This window comes from Heterodontus francisci, chromosome 1 (assembly GCF_036365525.1).
Source record: "Heterodontus francisci isolate sHetFra1 chromosome 1, sHetFra1.hap1, whole genome shotgun sequence".
Classification (NCBI taxonomy): Eukaryota; Metazoa; Chordata; class Chondrichthyes; order Heterodontiformes; family Heterodontidae; genus Heterodontus; species Heterodontus francisci.
Genome location: NC_090371.1, coordinates 122,188,339 through 122,199,427, shown reverse-complemented (window position 1 = coordinate 122,199,427; position 11,089 = coordinate 122,188,339).

The following is an 11,089-nucleotide window of genomic DNA, read 5'->3' as shown; positions in this document are numbered from 1 at the left end:
CTCAGCTTGTATTGTCAGTGTTTACCCCCTGGAGGTACATCGCCACTAGTGAATGCTTCATGATGGCTTGAATGTCCTGCTAGCGAGGGTAATGCTGGTTAATCTACTCAGCTATCCAAGCCATTGGCCTGGATGGGAGTCTTGTTAGAAAAGTGCCTCCAGTTTGATGTCCTGGAATGTGAGGTATTTCAATGCAAATTGTGGTGGCCATCTTGGCTACCAGTTTTTTAAAAGTTAAATGTAGGATCCCAGTTTTCCTTTTTGAAAAGTTTAATTTAGGTTTCCAACTACTCATTCAGCATAGCATATTTTTTTGACAGGCAGGTTTAATCAGTAATCTCAAAGTAAAAGATCATCTGGGGGAAAGTGGTCATCATACAATTACATTCCATATAAAATTTGAAAGCGACATACTCCGGTCCCAAACAAGAATCTTGAACTTAAAGCCAATTATACATAAACATGAGGGGAGAGTTGGCTATGATTGATTGGATAATAGACTAAATGGTATGGTAGTAAATAAATGGGAAGCATTTAAAGAAGCAATTCACAATGTTCATAAATATATTCCATTAAACAAAAACTCAGCAAGAATGATCCATCCGTGGCTTACTAGGGAAGTATACTTGGCTTTCCAAAAGGCGCATAATAAAATGCCACACAAAAGGGTAATATGCGAGATAAGGGCGCATGGAGTTGGAGGTATTACAGGGATAGAGGGTTGGTTAACGACAGGAAAAACAAAGTAGGGATAAAGGGGGCATTTTCAATTTGATAGATTGTAAATAGTGGAGTGTGCAAGGATCAGTGCTGCAGCCTCAGCTATTTATTATCTATATTAATGACTTTGAGAAACATTATTCGATCTGTAACTTTGCTGATAATACAAAACTAGGTGGGAATGTAGGCTGCGAGGAGGACACAGAGGTTACAAAAAGATATAGATAGGTTCAGTGGGCAACAAGGTGGCAGATGGACTATATGTGGGGAATGTGAGGTTATTCACTTTGCTAGTAAAAATAGATAAGCAGAATATTTTTTGAGGCATAAAACTTTTAAATTATCAGAAAGACTTGGGTGTACTTATACAAGGAACACCAAGTTAGCATGCAGGTGCAGCAAACAATTAGGAACGCATATGGCATGTTGACCATTATTGCAAAGGAATTGGACTGTAAGAATAAGGAAGTCCTCTACAATTATGCAGGGCTTTGGTGAGACCAACCTGTAGTACTACGTGCAGTTTTGGTCTCCATATCCAAGGAAGGATATGCTTGCCTTGGAGGCAGTACAGCAAAGGTTCACTCGATTGATTCCTGGGATGAGAAGATTGCCCTATGATAAGCTGAGTAAATTTGGCCTATACTTTCAAGTTTAGTTTAGAAGAATGAGAAGTGTTCTCATTGAAACTTACAAGATTCTGAAGGAACTTGACAGGGTAGGTACTGAGGTTGCTTCCCCTGGCTGGGGAATCTTGAACATGGGGCACAATCACAAGACAAGGGGTTAATCATTTCGGAGTGTGATGAGGAGAACCTTCACCCAAAGGGTTGCAAATCTTTGAAATTGTCTATCCCAGAGGGTTGCGGATGCTTCATCATTGAATATATTTAAGGCTGAGAGATTTTTGGACTCTCGGAGTTGAGGGATATGGGGAGCGGGCAGGAAAGTGGAGTTGAAGCAGATGGTCAGCCATGATCGTATTGAATTGTGGAGCAGGCATGAAGGGCCGTAGGAAGATAGGAGCAGGAGCAGGCCATTCAGCCCATCGAGCCGGCTCCGCCATTCAATATGATCATTGTTGATCATCCACTTCAATGCCTTTTTTCCACACTATCTCCTTATGTCATTTGTATTTAGAAATCTGTCAATCGCGGCATTAAACATACTCAATGAGCTTCCACAGCCCTCTGGGGTAGAGAATTCCAAAGAAACCCTCTTGAGTAAAGAAATTTCTCCTCATCTGTGTCCTAAGTGGCTTCCCCCTTATTTTGAAATTGTGTCCTCGGTTCTAGACTCCCCAACCAGGGGAAACATCTTACCTGCATCTACCCTGTCTATTCCTTTAAGTATTTTGTAGGTTTCAATGAGATCACACCTCATTCTTTGAAACTCTAGAGAATACAGGCCCAGTTTCCCCAATCTCTCTTCATAGGACAGTCCTGCTATCCCGGGAACAAGTCTGGTGAACCTTTGTTGCACTCCCTCTATGGAAATAATATCCTTCCTAAGGTAAGGGGACCAAAACTGCGCACAGTACTCCAGGTGTGGTCTAACCAAGGTTTTATATGATTGAAGCAAGACTTCACTACTCCTGTACTCAAATGCTGTTGCGATAAAGGCTAACATACCATTAGTCCTAATTGCTTGCTGCACCTGTATGTTAGCTTTCAGTGACTTATTGACGAGGACACCCAGGTCCCTTTGTACATCTACACTTCCATTTAAGAAATACTCTGCACATCTGTTCCTCCCACCAAAGTGGATAACCTCCCATTTTTCCACATTATATTCCATCTGCCATGTTCTTGCCCACTCTCTAAGTCTTTCCAAATCTCCTGAAGCCACTTTGCATCTTCCTCACAACGCACATTCCCACCTAGTTTTGTGTCATCTGCGAACATGGAAATACTACATTTGGTCCTCACATCCAAATCATTGATATATATTGTGATCAGCTGGGGCCCAAGCACTGATCCCTGCAGAATCCCACTAGTCACAGCCTGCCAACGCGAGAATGACTGTTTATTCCTACTCTGTTTTCTGCCTGTTAACCAATCCTTAATCCATGCCAGTATATTACCTCCTATCCCATGTGCTTTAATTTTGCTAGCTAACCTCCTGTGGGTGACTTTATCATAGGCCTTTTGAAAATCCAAGTATACCACGTTCATTGACTCCCTTTTATCAATTCTGTTCGTAACATCCTCAAAAAACTTCAGGTTCGTCAAGCATGATTTTCCATTCATAAATCCATGTTGACTATGCCCAATCAGATCATTATTGTCCAAGTGTCCATTTATCATCAGAATAGATTCTAGCATTTTCCAAACGACTGATGTGAGGCTAACAGGTCTGTAATTCCCTGTTTTCTTTCTCCTTCCCTTAAATAGTGGGGTGACATTTGCGGCCTTCCAATCTTCAGGAACCGCTCCAGAATCTGTACAAGTTTGGAAGATGATCACCAATGCATCCACTATCTCCATAGCTACCTCTTTCAACACTCTAGGATGTAGAATATTAGGTCCTGGGGACTTATCAACCTTCAGCCCCATTAATTTCTCCAATACAACCTTCTTACTAATACTAATCTCCTTCAATTCCTCATTCCCCCCTAATCACTTGGATCTCTAATTCTGGGAGATTTCTTGTATCTTCCTCAGTGAAGACAGACACAAAGTAATCATTTAGCTTCTCTACCATTTCTCTATTTCCCCCATTATAAATTCTTCTGACTGCCTGTAATGGACCCACATTTGTCTTAGCCAAACATCATATGGCCTAGTCGTGTTCTATTTCTTATGCCCTTATGTTCTTATGGCATATTTTAAGAACAGGAAAAGCTCTGCTTGGTCTAAAGCTTTTTTGATCTTGTATCTCTCCTTTAACAACATCTCTAGTTGTCTCTTGAACCTATTTCATGCCTGTTTTAATGGCCACTCCTGGTTTCATATCTTTACCATCTCCTTTATTCAATGGATATGCTTGTAGCTAATTAAAATGTGTGCCCTAGTTTTTGAACCATGCAATTTTTCATGAATTTCAAATTGTGATAGGGGTACCTTTTTGCATGATACTGATGTAATGCCAGCTCCTGTTCAACATGATTGACAAAACAACTATTTGGAGACCTAAAATAGAGGAAAAATCCCTTTTATGTAGTCAGCAAATAGAGGCAGCCCTTACCTCAGCAGAAAAATTGAGCATGAGCAGGAATATTTGCATACAGCACAGCTAGTGCTGCATTAAATGTTCATCTACAACTTGGAAGTGCTGAATTATATTAAGCCCCTGTGCCCCCTCCCCTCAGTAGCTGTAGTCTAGTGATGTCTGGTTTTGGTCAAACAGCCCATGATGTCAGCTGGAGCTCAGACAATTTCTTGGTCTCTTGCTGGTTTCTGTTACAATCTGAGGCAGCTGCTTCTACCCTGCAACTGATGGAGTCATTCGAGAGCAACAACAAAAAGCCAGGACAGGATGTCTAATGTCACCTAACTGATCACCACTACCAACATGCTAACAAGATGTAGGTCAAGGGTTCTTTTGAAGCACATTCCTCAAACACCTGTCCTCAGTTAGTGACAATCTAGTTTTATGAAGCTGGCATTTAGTGTCCATTGCAGCTCCCCACTTCTCCAATTCAAAATACCTCTGCATAGGTTTTTGACCCTGTTACTACATTATGCATTAATGTAGCCTAGGAATTGCTTCTGCTGAGTCACCCAAGGTTACTTTCCAAGACTGGTAAACTCACTTTCCTATTTTTTGTGAAGAGATGGGGGTTGGAGAGAGGAGGAATGCTCGTGCCTGGGCATAGTGATGGTTTAGCACATTTCAAGTTCCATCTCAGATCTTTGCTTTTGATTCTATACTCTTGCTTTGAGTTTTAAAATTAACTCCCTTTGGAATAGTGTCCACAGCCTAAATTGTTCACTGGTGTGCTAGACATTATGGCATATCCAAGCCTGTAATTAGAGTTCCTGCAAGCTATGTAAGGAGCTCTCTTGCTGGTGATAAGGGGCCAGCGACTCCTAGTCCTGAAAGGATTGGCAGCTGGCATGCCTGTACAACCTAGGCACACTGGCTTTCGAAATGGTGCTGGTGTCAAGGAACAAAATGAATGGGAGAAAATCACAAAGGAGGAAGATAGATCTGAAGCAGATCTTAGCATAAAATCAGTGTTTGTAATGGGAATCCTCCATTAGAACACCATGCTGGTGAGGTAGTCTGCAACCTTAGCCTTGACCTGTGTACCATCTACAAGATGCACTGCAGCAATGCACCAAAGCTTCTAAGACAGCACCATCTAAACCAGCGACCTCTACCACCTAGAAGAACAAGGGCAGCAGATGCATGGGAACAACACCACCTGCAAGTTTCCCCCTGCCCCCCAAGCCACACACCATCCTGACTTGGAACTATATATCACTGTTCCTTCACTGTCACTGGGTCAAAATCCTGGAACTAACAGCGCTGTGGGTGTACCTACCCCACATGGACTGCAGTGGTTCAAGAAGGCAGCTCACTACCACCTTCTCAAGGGCAATTAAGGATGGGCAATAAATGCTGGCCTGGCCATCGATGCCCACATCCCACAAACAAATTTTTAAAAAAACTTTTATTTCATCTCCTGAGAGCTGGAGCCTGCTCTGCTTTGCTAGTTTTTCATGCTTGTATTTCTATGTGCCTTATCGCCCACCTCACCCAGTTAACATTGTATATTTTAGAATTTTTTTTATTTCTCATTATACCCTTGAAAAACTTTACCACACAGTGAGTGCTTAAGGTCTGGAATGCATGGCCGGAGAGAATGGTGCAGGTAGGTTCAATTATGGCATTCAAAAGGCAAATCAGACTGTTATCTGAAAAGAAGGAATGTGCAGGGTTATGGGGAGAAGGCAGGGGAATGGCACTAGGTGAATTGCTCATTTGGAAAGCCACTGCAGACACGATGGGTTGAATAGCTTCCTTCTGTGCTGTAATAATTGAGATACCCTTTAGTTCCTGCTAATAGCATTTCTACCATTAAACCATTTGTAAGCCACTCAAGCACTTTACAATTCACGTTCTATTTCTTCCACTCACTCGCCTCTATCTCAATGTCACTTTTGGAGCTGTCTGGTAGATCCCAAGCTCTCACAAAATCTCACCTTATGTCATCTGTGTGCATCTCACTATCAATTGTCATTCAAATATTGGGACGACTACGATTATTAATTAAAAAGTTGATTTACACTCAGCTTCTTCAGCCAGACCAACCTATAATGTAACAGAACAGCAAGAAAGCACTCTCGTATCACACCTGGTCTAAACCTCTGCAGCTTCAACAGCGACGCCTTGGGGCTGTTTCCACTGGACGTAATGGTCATTTAATGGAAAAGCAAATTACTGCAGATGCTGGCAGTCTGACTTAAAAATGCTGGAAATACTGAACTGATTTCTTCCTATCTCGACTTTTTTCCCCCTCCCTTATCCAGTTTCTTCCCACCTTGATCAGTGACTCTTATGATGCCATCTGTCACTTTAACAGTTTTCAATTTCCTGGCCCTAACCCAGTCTCCTTTTCACCATGAATGTCCAATCCCTCTACACCACCAGCCCCCACCAAGACGATGAGAGTTCTCCACTTTTTCCTTGAACAGAGGCCCAACCAGTCCCCAACCACCACCACCCTCCAGCTGGGTGAACTTGTTCTCACGTCGAACAACTTTTTCTTCAACTCCACTTATCTTTTCCAAATAAAAGGTATTGTAATGGATACCTGCATGGATCATAGCTATGCTGCCTTTTTGTGGGATATGAGGAACATTCCTTGTTCGAATCCTATTCATGCCTATTTAACATTGTTGCGAGCATTTTAAATGCTGGGTTGAGCTGGGTTTACGGATATCTTGGAGTCATTGTAAATCTGAACAATAACTCATGTATTTATTTATATTTACTGGATGATATGGTTTTGTGAAGGGGAGGTCGTGTCTCACTAACTTGATCGAGTTTTTTGAGGAAGTGACGAAGATGATTGATGAAGGAAGGGCAGTGGATGTTGTTTACATGGACTTCAGTAAAGCCTTTGACAATGTCCCTCATGGCAGACTGGTACAAAAGGTGAAGTCACACAGATCAGAGATGAGCTGGCAAGATGGATACAGAACTGGCCCGGTCATAGAACACAGAGGGTAGCAGTGGAAGGGTGCTTTTCTGAATGGAGGGATGTGACTAGTGGTGTTCCGCAGGGATCAGTGCTGGGACCATTGCTGTTTGTAGTATATATATCAATGATTTGGAGGAAAATGTAGTTGGTCTGATTAGTAAGTTTGCGGACGACACAAAGGTTGGTGGAGTTACGGATAGTGATGAGGATTGTCAGAGGATACAGCAGGATATAGATCGGTTGGAGACTTGGGTGGAGAAATGGCAGATGGAGTTTAATCCGGACAAATGTGAGGTAATGCATTTTGGAAGGTCTAATACAGGTGGGAAGTATACAGTAAATGGCAGAACCCTTAGGAGTATTGACAGGCAGAGAGATCTGGGCGTACAGGTCCACAGATCACAAAGTGGCAACGCAGGTGGGTAAGGTAGTCAAGAAGGCATATGGCATGCTTGCCTTCATCGGTCAGGGCATAGAGTATAAAAATTGGCAAGTCATGCTGCAGCTGTACAGAACCTTAGTTAGGCCACACTTGGAATATTGCATACAATTCTGGTCACCACACTACCAGAAGGATGTGGAGGCTTTGGAGAGGGTACAGAGGAGGTTTACCAGGGTGTTGCCTGGTCTGGAGGGTATTAGCTATGAGGAGAGGTTGGATAAACTCGCATTGTTTTCACTGGAACGACGGAGGTGGAGGGGCGACATGATAGAGGTTTACAAAGCTATGAGTGGCATAGACAGAGTGGATAGTCAGAAGCTTTTTCCCAGGGTGGAAGAGTCAGTACTAGGGGACATAGGTTTAAGGTGAGAGGGGCAAAGTTTAGAGGGGATGTGTGAGGCAAGTTTTTTACACAGAGGGTGGTGTGTGCCTGGAACTTGCTGCCGGGGGAGGTGGTGGAAGCAGATACGATAGCAATGTTTAAGAGGCATCTTCACAAATACATGAATAGGAAGGGAATAGAGAGATACGGACCCCGGAAGTGCAGAGTTTTTAGTTTAGACAGTCATCAAGATCGGCGCAGGCTTGGAGGGCTGAATGGCCTGTTCCTGTGCTGTACTGTTCTTTGTTCTTTATATACACTTTCTATAAGCCTGTCTAGTTGCTACCTCTCATGCTCCTTGTTTCTCCCAAGCCTATTAAACACATGATCTCATGTCATCACACATCTGTTTTTTCTGACCTTCAGGACCAACGTCTGGTTCATCCAAATATATGACTGATTGTCGGCTTTGAGGAATCGGAATAAGGTTTCTCCTATTTCATATTTAGTACACTCTCCAGAAGGTACTATAAGATCTCTGATTTTCATCTCTGGATAATTACTCCTTCTCTGCCTTGGTCTCGCATCCATAACTTTTTTCCTTCCATCAGCTTGGGTAGGTTTCTGGTACGGATTCTCCTTTTGTAATTCAGAGCTTGTTTCCTATAAAACCTCCCTGTCTTAAACTCTCTGATAATCCTGGACTTCTAACCCTGGAAGTAGTATTTTAGGTAATACAGAAAATTGAGTTTTGAGCTGCCTCCCCATCAACAGCTCGGACAGTGCTAATCCATGTAACAATGGAGTAGACCTATAGTGTGAGTGCAGATGGAAAATCTATGTTTTTCTTCAACAATGCTTTAATAGTTCTGACTCCTTTTTCAGCTTAACCATTAGATTAAGGATAGCTCGGGGAACTTGTGAGATGTACGAATCCACATTTTCCCACAATTTGTGTTAAAGTATTCGTTGGCAAATTGTGGTCCATTATCTGACACAACCTCATCAGGGATGCCATGTGTTGCAAAGATCTCCTGTAAAACTCAAATGACCGATTTGGTAGTTGTGTGTGCAACCTTTTCACTTCAATCCATCTTGAAAAATTGTCGATTACTATCGTGTAGGATTTCCCCTGAAACATAAATAGATTCATTCCTAGATGTTCCCATGGTCCGGTTGCAAATGGTGTCGATATATGGAGTTGCTTTTGGTCTGGTGTGTGCACTGGGAACACCTGACGATTAGAGTTCATTTGTTCTGTGTCTCTGAATATCCCTGGCCACCACATGGATGACTGAGCCTATGCTCTGCATTTCATGATACCATGTGGATCTGATGTATTTTCCAAGCTATCTGTCCGGAGTGAGATTAGAATCACCAGCCTGTCAATATACACCAAATCATCCAGAATAGTGAAGTACTTCCTGAACTCTAAGAGGGTTTCATCATTTTACCACTGGGACGTTGCTGAGCCCAACCTTGTGTGCAATATTGGCGTATTTGAATGCATCCCTCTTCTCGCGTCTGAGCCTGACAAATTTCTTGGAGAGTACTTGCTGGCTATTGCGATGCAATGTACTGTAAAAAGGATTCAGTCTCGTCAATGAAGTTAACATTCTGTTGTGTAGGATAGTCAACAGTACCTGATAAAGCACCTGCCAAAGTTTGCATCTTGCCTTGTACACACACCGTTTTGTATGTGAATCTCATTAACTTCAACCGGAATCTCTGAATTCTCGGAGGATTTATCCAGTTTCTTCTCATCCAGTAAGGAAACTAAGGGTTTGTGGTCTGTCTCAATGACCATTTTTAAGCCCATAATATGACCTCAGAATTTTTTGCAAGCCCATGTGACTGTGAGTGCTTCTTTTTCTATGACAGTGTACCTTGCCTCAGTCTCAGACAATGCTAGAGATACATAGTAGATCAGTCTTCTACATCCAGCAGGCTGTTCCTGAAAAAGGACTGCCACTAGCCCTGTAGTAGAGGCATCTGCTGCAATTGTGGTTGGAAGCGAAGGATTATAATGTGCTAAGATATCTGGCAGTATCAGCATTTCCTTGATCCTTTGAAATGCCTGCTCTTGATGTGCATTCCAACACCAATCTTGATCTTTCTTTGAGTTGTCTTAATAGATCAGTAACTTGCGCTAGATTGGGCAAAAAATTTGCTAACTGATTAACCATTCCAAGGAATTGCTGAAGGTGTTGGACAGAAGTAGGAATTGGAATTCACCAATGGCTCTCGTCTTTCGTAAGTCTGCCATAATGCCCTTGCTACTTAGAATGTTTCCGAAGAAATGAATAGATGTTTTTGAAAATTCACACTTTTCATTGAGTGTCAGGCCTTCTTCCTGTAAACAATTCAACACTTCTCTGGCCCTGAGGTAATGTTCTTCGATGGATTCACCATGGACTAAGATGTCACCCATATGGCATATAACTCCTTTAAAGCCCCGTAAAATGTTTGACATCGTCCTTTGGAATATTTCAGGTGCTGATGTTATACCGAATGGTAAACAATTAAAGAAAAATCTTCCAAATGGAGTGACGAAGGTTGTCAGTAATCTTGACTTCTCGTCTAATGGAACTTACCAAAAGCTGTTATTCGCATCAACTTTTGTGAACATAACACTTTTGGCTAACTTTGCCAAGCTTTCATCTACTGAGGACATTGAATGAATTTCCCTTGCGACAGCTTTATTAAGTTGAGTTAGGTCCACACAAATGTGAAGAGTACCATTTGGTTTAGGAACTGAAACCATTCCCGAACACCACTCTGTTGGTTTCATGACAGGAGAAATGACTCCCCATCCTGGTCATTTCTTCCAGCTAAGTTTGGACTTTATTCATCAAATGGTGTGGCATCTTACTAGGCGTAAAGATTTAGCATCTTTTCTCAATGTAATGCTGTATTCAGTCTTCAGGTCTTCTTAGACCTGAGAATAGTTTTGGAAAGTTAGCTTGTTGCTTGAGGTCTTGTTGCTTGATTGCATTTACTTTTTTGATATCTAAACATGCTCTTCTACTCAAAAGAGAAAATTGTTGGTTCTGGAGAACATAGAGTGTTTCCAATATCTGCTTTCCCTTGTACTGGAATGTTGCCTGTAGCTTTCCCTTCACTTTCAATTCAATCCTTCCTGGGCCAAAAAACTGTGTGTCTATTGGTTGCAAGCAATGTTTTGACAAGCATGTTTCATTTTATGACGAGACTATGATGCTTGCTCCAGTGTCTAATTTGAAATTGGTAATATGTCCATTGACATAAATATTTGCTGTCCAAAATGCATGGTTAGGGTCATTGATCTCCCCCAGGAAATTTCCAAATTTATTTTTCAATGAAGCTTGTTCCACAGCATTGACAGCTCTTTTTGTGTAGACCTTTGGTTTGAAATCATTGAGTAGAGGTCTTGCTTTGGCAAATTTTACCAAAATGGCCCATCTTACAATTATAG